Genomic DNA, 12727 nt, shown 5'->3' on the forward strand with positions numbered 1-12727 from the left:
CTTTCAGTGTTCCTCTCTGGTCCCTCTGTGCTCCCTCTCTTCCTCAACACCTTGGTGACATGAGCATCAACTTGTCAAGCCCACAGGTTTAAATTCCCGTTTTTTTTTTGCCTTGTGCTTCCATGAGTCCTGACTCCACAATGGTACTGTCCAGTTGTCCACTTGTCACTTACTAACCCCTATGGCTCATCCCTTATACACTGCCCATCATTCTGCACTTGTATTGCCTCCCCTTCCCTCTTTGCCACAAACTCCAAGGTCCTGTATCATCACCTGATACTAAGACGTACAAAGTTTTGTGGGGTTGACTGGGACCTAACATAACAACATGGGAGACAGCATGTTTAGCCTGTTCAAAAGCGGCTTTTTCATCATCTCCCCATACAAACTGGGTTTTCTGTTTTGTTAAATTATTTGGGGTGTTTTGCCCTAGGAGAATGGTGGTTTTGGATCCCAACATGAAAGGCACTAACACTCTCAGGAAGAATTAATATCCCAGAAAAGGTAATAGCAAGTTATAAAATCTTATGTTCTGTCTGATGCTGGGGACCCTGAGCCGATACAGCATCAGATGGACATCTGACCACAGCACTACATATATATATTTACACATATATTTATGGAGAGTGAAAAAAAAAATAAAAAAAAATATAAAGGAGTGTAAAAACATGTCTGTATTTTTCATTTATACCTAGATACAGTTTATATATGTGTATTCATAGAAGTATGTATATATACATACATAAAGATATATAACATACATTAAATATATATATATCCATAAAAGTGTTGGTATAAAACATGCTTTAATAAGAGCTAATGAAATGAATAGTTGACATTTGGTTCTGTAGTGAAGCCATTACTGTAGTTTGGGTACCACCTCATGGAGACAATTAGCAATTATACCTCTTCCTCTGAGAGGTTTTTTATGGAGGAAATACAGAATGGCACCTTCATTGCTTTCTTCTATGATGTTTCCTCCTTCATTACAACAACTTTTCAGTATCTTGAACATCCTTGGGTAGTTAAGATATATCTATTGGTAGTTCTTGGGAATATTGTTTCAGTTTTGTCTAAGGTTAATAAGCAGTTTAAGAATATCATCCAGAGATCTGCTCCAAGGCTGGATAGTTATGAGTGGCAGGGTGTGCGGGAGAGTATGGGCAAGTACCTAGGACAGTGGGCACCTCCAATGTTTTGGAACTTCACCCCTGAACAAGTGCAGAATCCTGAAAAACTAGTAAAGTATTTGGAAAAAGTATGTTGTCACCTTGGCAACTCCAGAGAGACACAAATCACTGCAACGTGCTGGGGCCTGGCCCATGCCTACCGAGCCCTATTCAACACTATTCAGAACCCTCAAGGGCAAGAGAAGGTCTCTGGATCTGACGACAAAATGACAGACGCTGCGGCTGTGCCAGCCCCTGTGCCAGCCCCCGCGGCTGCACCAGCCCCCGCGACAGGCGCTGCGGCTGAACCAGAGAACCAACCCGTGCCAGTATCACTTGCCCCTGTACAGAAGAAAAAATACACAAGAAGATCAGCTCATTTAGTAAGGGCTGATGATGAGCCAGGGCCATCAAGAGAACAGGAGGAGGAAGAGGCAGAACCCATAAATGAGATGGTAACCACTCGATCCCTGTCCCTGAGTGAGCTGCGAGATATGCGAAAAGATTTTAGTCATCATCCAGGTGAGCACATCATCACCTGGCTGCTCCGATGCTGGGATAATGGGGCCAGTAGCCTGGAATTAGAAGGTAGGGAAGCCAAACAGCTGGGATCCCTTTCTAGGGAAGGGGGCATTGACAAAGCGATTGGAAAAGGGGCAAAAGTCCTCAGCCTCTGGAGGCAACTCCTGTCAAGCGTGAAGGAAAGGTACCCCTTCAAGGAAGATGTTATATGTCACTCAGGCAAGTGGATCACCATGGAGAGAGGTATCCAGTAGCTGAGGGAATTAGCTGTGCTGGAGGTGATTTATAATGACCTGGACAACGAGCAGTTATCCAAAGATCCAGATGAAGTCCAGCGCACACGACCCATGTGGCGGAAGTTTGTATGGAGCGCACTATCATCACACGCAAACTCATTGGCAATAATGACCTGGAAAGATGAAGAGGGACCAACGATGGATGAAATGGCTAGCCAACTCCAACAATACAAAGAAAGTCTCTCTTCCTCCCTACGGGCCTGCGTCTCAGCTGTGGAGAAACTATCCCAGAAGGTCCAGCAACTTGAAGAGGATATATCCTGCTCCTCACCTGTACAAACAAATATCTCAGCCACTAGGACTAAGTGTCCCTCTGCTCAAGAGAGAAGATATAGTGGATACACACCACGGGCCACCCTGTGGTTTTATCTGTGTGACCACGGAGAGGACATGAGGAAGTGGGATGGGAAAGCTACCTCGACCCTAGAGGCACGGGTACATGAGTTGCAAGGAAAGACAACTACAAAAGGTGGTTCTCCCAGGAAAATTGCTGCTCCAGTTTCCAGTGAGCAGTTCCCCAGACAGAGTAGGAGGGCTGATTTTGTTTCTGATCTTGATAAAGGGATTTTTGATTCACATTTACAAGAAGTGAGTAACAAATGCTATGACCAGGACTAGAGGGGGCCTGCCTCCACCCAGGTGGAGGAAAGGGACAATCGGGTGTACTGGACTGTGTGGATTCAATGGCCTGGCACATCAGACCCACAGGAGTATAAGGCTTTAGTAGACACCGGTGCACAGTGTACCCTAATGCCATCAAGCTATAAAGGGGCAGAACCCATCTGTATTTCTGGAGTGACAGAGGGATCCCAAGAGCTGACTGTATTGGAGGCCGAAGTGAGCCTAACTGGGAATGAATGGCAGAAGCATCCCATTGTGACTGGCCTAGAGGCTCCGTGCATCCTTGGCATAGACTACCTCAGGAGAGGGTATTTCAAGGACCCAAAAGGGTACCGGTGGGCTTTTGGCATAGCTGCCTTGGAGACAGAGGAAATTAAACAGCTGTCTACGCTGCCTGGTCTCCCAAAGGACCCTTCTATTGTGGGACTGCTGAGGGTCAAAGAACAACAGGTACCAATTGCTACCACAGTGGTGCACCGGCAGCAATATTGCACCAACAGAGACTCCCTGATTCCCATCCATAAGTTGATTTGTTGACTGGAGAGCCAAGGAGTGATCAGCAAGACTCGCTCACCTTTTAACAGTCCCATATGGCCAGTGCGAAAGTCTAATGGAGACTGGAGACTAACAGTAGACTATTGGGGCCTGAACGAAGTCATGCCGCCACTGAACGCCGCCACGCCGCCACTGAACGCTGCCGTGCTGGACATGCTAGAACTTCAATACGAATTGGAGTCAAAGGCAGCCAAGTGGTATGCCGCCATTGACATCGCCAATGCGTTTTTCTCAATCCCTTTGGTGGCAGAGTGCAGGCCACAGTTTGCTTTCACTTGGAGGGGCATCCAGTACACCTGGAATCGACTGCCCCAGGGGTGGAAACACAGCCCCACCATTTGCCATGGACTGATCCAGACTACATTGGAACAGGGTGGGGCTCTGGAACACCTGCAATACCTTGATGGCATCATCGTGTGGTCACAACACAGCAGAAGCAGATTTGAGAAAGGGAAGAAAATAGTCCAAATCCTTCTGGAGGCCAGCTTTGCCATAAAACAAAGTAAGGTCAAGGGAACTGCACAGGAGATCCGGTTTTTAGGAATAAAATGGCGAGATGGATGTCATCAGATCCCAATGGATGTAATCAACAAAATAACAGCCATGTCTCCACCAACCAGCAAAAAGCCAACACAAGCTTTCTTAGGCATTGTGGGTTTTTGGAGAATGCATAGTCCAAATTACAGTCTCATCGTAAGCCCTCTCTATCAAGTGACCCGGAAGAACGATTTCAAATGGGGCCCTGAGCAACGACAAGCCTTTGAACAAATTAAACAGGAGATAGTTCATGCAGTAGCCCTTGGGCCAGTCCAGGCAGGACAAGATGTAAAAAATGTGCTCTACACCGCAGCCGGGGACCGGGGAGAACGGCCCTACCTGGAGCCTCTGGCATAAAGCACCAGGGGAGACTCCAGGTGGAACCCTAGGGTTTTGGAGTCGGGGATACAGAGGATCCGAGGCTGGCTATACTGCAACTGAAAAAGAGATATCGGAAGCATATGAAGGGGTTCAAGCCACTTCAGAAGTGGTTGGTACTGAAGCACAGCTCCTCCTGGCACCGCGACTGCCAGTGCTGGGCTGGATGTTCAAAGGGAGGATCCCCTGTACACACCATGCAACTGATGCTACATGGAGTAAGTGGGTTGTGCTCATCACTCAACGGGCTCGAATAGGAAACCCCAGTCACCCTGTAATCTTGGAACTGATCATGGACTGGCGAGAAGGGAAAGACTTTGGAATATTGCCAGAGGAGGAGGTGACGTGTGCTGAGGAAGCCCCACCATATAATAAACTACCAGAAAATGAGAAGCAATATGCCCTGTTCACTGATGGGTCCCATTGTCTTGTGGGGAAGCATCAGAGGTGGAAAGCTGCTGTATGGAGTCCTATATGACAAGTTGCAGAAACTGCTGAAGGAGAAGGTGAATCGAGTCAGTTTGCAGAGGTGAAAGCCATCCAGCTGGCTTTAGATATTGCTGAATGAGAAAAGTGGCCAATGCTCTCTCTCTGTACTGACTCATGGATAGTGGCAAATGCCCTGTGGGGGTGGTTACAGCAATAGAAGCAGAGTAACTAGCATCGCAGAGGCAAACCCGTCTGGGCTGCCTTGTTGTGGCAAGATATTGCTGTCCAGGTAGAGAACCTGGTTGTAAAAGTACGTCACGTAGATGCTCACATACCCAAGAGTCGGGCCACTGAAGAACATCAAAACAATCAGCAGGTGGATCAGGCTGCTAAGATTGAAGTGGCTCAGGTGGATCTGGACTGGCAACATAAGGGTGAATTATTTCTAGCTTGGTGGGCCCGTGACACCTCAGGCCATCAAGGAAGAGATGCAACATATAGACGGGCTCGTGATTGAGGGGTGGACTTAACCATGGACACTATTTCACAGGTTATCCATGAATGCGAAACTTGCGCTGCAATCAAGCGAGCCAAGCGTTTCAAGCCTCTCTGGTATGGAGGACGATGGCTGAAATATAAATATGGGGAGGCCTGGCAGATTGATTATATCACACTCCCACAAACCTGCCAAGGCAAGTGCCATATGCTTACAATGGTGGAAGCAACCACCGGATGGCTGGAAACATATCCCGTGCCCCATGCCACTGCCTGGAACACTATCCTGGGCCTTGAAAAGCAAGTCCTATGGCGACATGGCACCCCAGAAAGAATTGAGTCAGATACGGAACTCATTTCTGAAACAACCTCACAGATATGTGGGCCAAAGAGCGTGGCATTGAGTGGGTATATCACATCCCCTATCATGCACCAGCCTCCGTGAAAATCGAATGATACAATGGACTGTTAAAGACTACACCAAGACCAATGGGTGGTGCGACGTTCAAACATTGGGATACACATTTAGCAAAGGCCACCTGGTTAGTCAGCACTAGGGGATCTGCCAATCAAGTGGGCCCTGTGTCGAGGACTGTTATGGAACCAGAACTGTCTCGACATTGCCGTTACACCGCCATCTTCTGGCTTCGACATCCAGCCCCCGATGAAACCGCCACAGGACACCTGTGCAGAGACCAGGGCGTGAAAAGCGGAGACCAGGGTGCGAAAAGCAGAAGCACGAACTGCACGTACGCAGACACGTTCTGCGCATGTGCATGGCCCTATAAAAGGACCGCATGCGCCTTTTGGGGGGGCTTCTCCTCCTACCCCGTGCACCCCTTGGAACCTGCTCCTGTGGACACTTTGACACCCGGACACAGAGGCTGGACCAGCTGGACATAGAAAGCCCATTGACGAGATATCGCCGGACTCGGAGTGGTGCTAGCTAGTTCCCCCACGTGGCCCTCTCCTCACCTGCCTGAGCACGCTCTTCCTCTCTCTTTCTCTCACCCGCTCTCTTGCTCTTTTTCCTTCTCTCCCTTTTCTCCCCCCCCCATTCTTTCCACTGCCTCCCTACCCGGTCCTCACCCCTTTGTTCACCAAAATAAAGTCAAAGGGTTGTATGGCATTTGACCTTGTTTGCGTCTTAATCTCGTCCTTGGGATCGTATTGAAACCTCCCCCGACATTGGATCAGGACATTTAACTGGCATCACGGACAGGATCCCCTGAGACAAGAGCGCCGTACTACCTTGTTGGGGTGTGGTGTGTGATTGTGTGTGAACGAGACGTACGACGAGCAAGTACGAAGCGAGTGCGGAGTTCTGATCTGCGGTTCTGCTCTCCTGTGAGGGAAGCAGCCGGAGACGAACGAAGCGCGAGGACGGAGTGAATGTTGGTTCTTCTTTGTTCATAGCTTACATACTAGTGTACGGTTTGGCCTCCTGGGATTATACAGGGGGAACGTGGGCTTTAAGGCGGGACCCTCTCAGGACGACACCCCCCTTTGTAGGAATTTTTGGGTATTAGTTTATGTTTTGGCCTCCTGGGAGTGCATAGGGGAAACCTGGATACTGAAGCGTGACCTTCTCAGGACGATATCCCCTTTGTAGGTGATGGCCGCCTGAAAGGCAGTCGATGTTTGTGACCATGTGCTTTTGCTGGATGAAGGGACAGAGAAATTGTATGACCTTTTGGAGGCGCACCGCTCTCGCCCCTCGCCCCAGGGACAAGACTGGGCAAAGGAACACTGGTTTCAGTTGCAGAGTGTGGTGGATAGAATAAGAATATTGCAGAAGGAGGCTAAGGTTAAGAGGGGGAAGGGAAAGTCTATAATTTGTGCAGTGTTGGGAGCGAGTCTGACTGCCGCGGCGGTGGAGAAAAAGCAGAGGTCTTGTCAGACAGATATGGTGGTGAACTCCCTGCAGGTGGTAATAAAAACCCTGCAGGAAAAGTTGGAGAAGGAAAGGCGCCAAAATGAGATATTAAAAAACGAGTTAAGAAATCAACTTTTAAGGGAAGCAGATACACTGCCAGGGCTAGAAACAACGCTCGCAGAGAAGGGGATATGGCAGATTTACCCCCAGGGGAATTTGCAAAGAGCCAAAGAGACCGTAGAGAGCCCCCCCCCCCCCCATGTATCCGCTGATCAAAACGGAGTATGTGTATGAGGACGAGGGTGACAATCATCCCCAAGTTATTACTAAAGAGGTCCCGTTTACTGCAACTGAATTAGCAAAGCTGAGAAAGGACTTTGTGAGGACTACAAAGGAATCGTAGACTGAATATGTGTGGAGAGTGTCTTTGTCGGGGGGGATGGGATCTTACTGTCAGAAAAGGAGGCAGAAGGGTATTGGGGTCCGGACATGTTTTTAACTACGGGCGATCGCCGCGCCCCATGGTTGTTGACCCAGAGAGCCGCGTACTGGGCTGGGGGGTTGAGCACCCCGGAAAGGGGAGACCCCTTAGCTATAACGGGCACAGTAGATCAATTAGTAGAGAGTGTTCAAAAGGCGGCGTGCCTTCAGATGATGTATGACCGGGAGCTCAAGCCCAACCTGGGCTCCCCAATGTTAATGCCTGTAGACCCGGAGAGAATGACCCCCTTGATACGGGGACTTCCTGACTCCCTGAAACCTATTGGGATCCAGTTGCAAGGGAGGATTTATAACACCCCCGGGGAAGAAGGGATTGCAGCCGCTCGGGAGGGGATAATGACCCCTGACTACCGGCGGCCAGGGAAGAAAGTATGGACGTGGGAGGAGGTAGCTCAGGAGTTAATTGATTTCGGGAGGAAATACGGCCCTGTTAGTGGACCACCCCAAAGAACCGAGATCAGGGCTGTGCGGGCGGCAGAACGAGTTAGTGGGCAGCAATCACCCCTTGGGAGCGGCCGGGACCCGACCAGGAAAGAAAAACCCCTGAGTCGGCAGGGACTGTGGCAGTTGGGGCTCCAGAAAGGCGTTCCCCGAGATTTAATGGACGGGCTCCCAACCAAGAAATTGGAGCAGCTCGTGCGGAGATGGTCAGAGCAAGGGGCTGTTTCGAGGCCAACTCCTACCTCCCCACCCCTCATAAACTTTGGGGAGAAACCAGCCGGGGGAAGAAAAGGCAGTGGAAAACTAAAACCTCGGCCCCCTGAAGGTGAGGGGGAGGGCAGAGGGTGGATGTTCATAAGACAGCTCACCTGCAATGCAAAGGGAGACTTGCTGCTCACGGTAGTAGTAGGACCAAAGAAAAGACCGGTAACCTTTTTAATTGACACGGGGGCACAAATTAGTGCACTAAGGCGAACAGAAGCGGAACGATGCGGGATCTCGGTTCCCTCTAGAAACCTGATTGTTTTAAGTGCTCTGGGAAAAACAGTCGGTACCTATAACCCCAGTGTCACTATGGTTGCTAGGGGAGGATGGCCCTGCCAATACTATGGTGGCCATAGGATCTTTTCAAATGAATCTCTTGGGCATAGACGTTTTAAAGGGCAGACAGTGGCGCGACGCCCAGGGAAACTTGTGGCCTTTCGGCGTCCCCCAGATCAGGCGGCTGGCCGGAGCCCCCGGCGCGGGGGTGTGCCTGTTGCAAACGCCGCCTGCCCTCTCCCCTTCCAAACTGACAAACGTAAAACCCCACCCGCTACCGGTGGGAGCCAGGGACGGAATCGCGCCAGTGCTGGAGGACTGAAAGGGGCAGGGCATTATAGTTCCCACTCACTCCCCCTTTAACTCCCCGGTGTGGCTGGTCCGAAAACCAAACGGCAAATGGAGGTTAACAATAGATTACCAGAGGCTGAATGCCAACACCGGCCCATTAACAGCCGCTGTACCGAACATTGCCGAGCTCGTAGCCACCATTCAAGAGCAAGCACACCCTATTATGGCAACTATTGACGTTAAAGACATGTTCTTTACATAACCCCCATTTTTAAAAAGGGAAAAATGGGAGATCTGTGGAACTACAGGCCAGTCAGCCTCACCTCTGTGCCTGGCAAGATCATGGAGCCGATTCTCCTGGAAACTATGCTAAAGCACATGGAAAATAAGGAGGTGATTGGTGACAGCCCGTATGGCTTCACTAAAGGCAAATTGTGCCTCACAAATTTGGTGGCCTTCTACGACAGGGTTACAGCGTTGGTGGATAAGGGAAGAGCAACAGATGTCATCTACCTGGACTTGTGCAAAGCATTTGACACTGTCCCACATGACATCCTTGTCTCTAAATTATGGAGAGACATGGATTTGATGAATGGACCACTCGGTGGATAAGAAAGTGTCTGGATCACTGGATCATAGAATCATAGAATCTTTAAGGTTGGAAAAGACCTTTAAGATCATCGAGTCCAACCATTAACCTAGCACTGCCAAGTCTACCACTAAACCATGTCCTCAAGCACCACGTCTACCCTTCTTTTAAATACCTCCAGGGATGAAGACTCAACCACTTCCCTGGGCAGCCTGTTCCAGTGCCTGACAACCCTTTCAGTGAAGAAGCTTTTCCTAATATCCAACCTAAACTTCCCCTGGTGCAGCTTGAGGCCATTTACTCTCATCCTATCTCTTGTTACTTGGGAGAAGAGAGCAACCCCCACCTCACTACAACCTCCTTTCAGGCAGTTGTAGAGAGCAATAAGGTCTCCCCTCAGCCTCCTCTTCTCCAGGCTAAACAACCCCACTTCCCTCAGCCGCTCCTCATAAGACTTGCTCTCTAGACCCTTCACCAGCTTCGTTGCCCTTCTTTGGACACGCTCCAGCACCTCGATGTCCTTCTTGTAGTGAGGGGCCCAAAACTGAACACAGTACTTGAGGTGCGGCCTCACCAGTGCCGAATACAGGCGCACTATCACCTCCCTGGTCCTGCTGGCCACACTATTCCTGATACAAGCCAGGATGCCATTGGGCTTCTTGGGCACCTGAGCACACTGCTGGCTCATGTTCAGGTGGCTGTCAACCAACACCCCCAGGTCCTTTTCTGCCAGGCATCTCTCCAGCCACTCCTCCCCCAGCCTGTAGCGTTGCATGGGGTTGCTGTGACCCAAGTGGAGGACCTGGCACTCAGCCTTGTTGAATCTCATATAGTTGGCCCCGGCCCATCAATGCAGCCTGTCCAGGTCCCTCTGTAGGGCCTTCCTACCCTCCAGCAGATCAACACTTCCACCCAACTTGGTGTCGTCTGCAAACTTACTGAGGGCGCACTCAATCCCCTCATCCAGGTCATCAATGAAGTTACTGAACAGGACCAGCCCCAACACTGAGGCCTGGGGAACACCACTCATGACTGGCCACCAACCGGATTTGACTCCATTCCCCACCACTCTCTGGGCTCGGCCATCCAGCCAGTTTTTAACCCAGCGCAGAGTGCACTTATCCAAGCCATGAGCAGCCAGCTTCTCCAGGAGAATGCTGTGGGAGACAGTGTCAAAGGCCTTACTAAAGTCCAGGTAGACACCATCCACAGCCTTCCCCTCATCCACTAAGCGGGTCACCTTGTCATAGAAGAAGACCAGGTTAGTGAAGCAGGACCTCCCTTTCATAAACCCATGCTGGCTGAGCCTGATCCCCTGGCTGTCCTGCACATGCCACGTAAAGGCACTCAAGATGATCTGCTCCATGACTTTCCCCAGCACCGAGGTCAGGCTGACAGGCCTGTAGTTCCCCCGATCCTCCTTCCAACCCTTCTTGTAGATGGCTGTCACATTTGCTAACTTCCAGTCATCTGGGACCTCCCCGGTTGACCAGGACTGCTGATAAATGATGGAGAGTGGCTTGGCAAGCTCCTCTGCCAGCTCCCTCAGTATCCTCGGGTGGATCCCATCTGGCTCCATGGACTTGTGAGCATCCAGGTAGAGGAGTAGGTTAGTGACTGCCACCTCTTCAACAACTGGGGCTTCATTCTGCATCCTATCTCCATCTCTCGGCTCAGGGGCCTGAAAACCCCGAGGATGACCAGTCTGACTATTAAAGACTGGGGTAAAGAAGGCATTAAGTACCTCAGCCTTCTCCTCATCCTTCATGGCAAAGTTTCCCTCCGCATCCAACAAAGGAGGGAGATTCTCCCTGGCTCTCCTTTTGTCGCTGATACATTTGTAAAAACATTTTTTGTTATCTTTAACAGTGGTGGCCAGTTTAAGTTCTAGCTGGGCCTTCGCCTTTCTAATCTTCTCCCTGCATAACCTCACAACATCCTTGTAGTCCTCCTGAGTTGCCTGCCCCTTCTTCCAAAGGCCATAAACTCTCCTTTTTTTTCCTGAGTTCCAGCCAAAGCTCTCTGTTCAGCCAGGCCGGTCTTCTCCCCCGCCTGCTCGATTTACAGCACACGGGGATGGCCTGCTCCCGTGCCTTTGAGACTTCCTTCTTGAATAACACCCAGCCTTCCTGGACTCCTTTGCCCTTCAGGACTGCCTCCCAAGGGACTCTGTCAGCCAGGCTCCTAAACAATCCAAAGTCTGCCCTTCTAAAGTTCAGGGTAGCGGTTTTGCTGACCCCCTTCCTTACTTCTTCTCCAAGAATCGAAAACTCTATCACGTCATGGTCGCTGAGCCCAAGACAGCCTCTGACCACCACATCGCCCACCAGGCCCTCTCTGTTCGTAAACAGCAGGTCCAGTGGGGCACCTCCCCTGGGTGGCTCGCTTACCAGCTGTGTCAGGAAGTTATCTTCCACACAATCCAGGAACCTCCTAGGCTGCTTTCTCTCTGCTGTGTTGTATTTCCAGCAGATATTTGGTAGGTTGAAGTCTCCCACGAGAACAAGGGCTATAGAGATTGTGAGACCAGCCAACCGCTTGTAGAAAACTTTGTCTGTTTCCTCATCCTGGTTGGGTGGTCTATAACTGACTCCCACCAGGATATCTGCCTTATTTGCCTTCCCCCTGATCTTTACCCATAAGCACTCAACCTTATCATTACCGTCGTTGAGTTCTAGACAGTCAAAACACTCTCTAACGTACAAGGCTACCCCACCACCTCTCCTTCCTTGCCTGTCCCTTCTAAAGACCTTGTAGCTATCTATTGCAGCACTCCAGTTGTGTGAGTCATCCCACCATGTTTCCGTGATGGCGACCACATCATAGTTTTCCTGCCGCGCAAAGGCTTCCAGCTCCTGCTTATTGCCTGTGCTGCGTGCATTGGTGTAAACGCACTGCAGTTGGGCTATAGATCTCTTCTCCAACACAGGCATGCCACCGCTAGGCTCATCCCTAGCAAGCCTGGTTTTATCCCCTTCCCCCTTTGCATCTAGTTTAAAGCTCTCTCAGTGAGGCCTGCTAGCTTCTGAGCCAGAATCCTCTTCCCTCTTTGTGACAGGTGAACCCCATCTGACTCCAGCAGGCCTCGTGCCATGTAAACTGCCCCATGGTCAAAAAAACCAAAATTCCACCACTGGCACCAGTCTCTGAGCCACGTGTTAATGAGGTGGGTCTGCCTTTCCGTATGCCTCCCGGCTACTGATGGAATGGAGGAAAACACTACCTGCGCTCCTGATCCTTCAAGTAGTCACCCCAGTTCTCTAAAGTCCCTTTTGATCGTCTTTGTACTTCTCTTGGCTACCTCATCACTGCCAATCTGAACAACCAATAGCAGATAATAATTGGACGCTTTTACCACCCTAGGGAGTTTCCTGGTAATGTCTCTTATCCTTGCCCCAGGGAGGCAACAGACTTCCCTATGGGATGGGTCCGGTCAGCATATTGGGCCCTCTGTTCCCCTCAGAAGGGAGTCACCTATGGATGGTTG

Source organism: Platalea leucorodia (assembly GCF_965183815.1).
Source record: "Platalea leucorodia genome assembly, chromosome: 4".
Classification (NCBI taxonomy): domain Eukaryota; kingdom Metazoa; phylum Chordata; class Aves; order Pelecaniformes; family Threskiornithidae; genus Platalea; species Platalea leucorodia.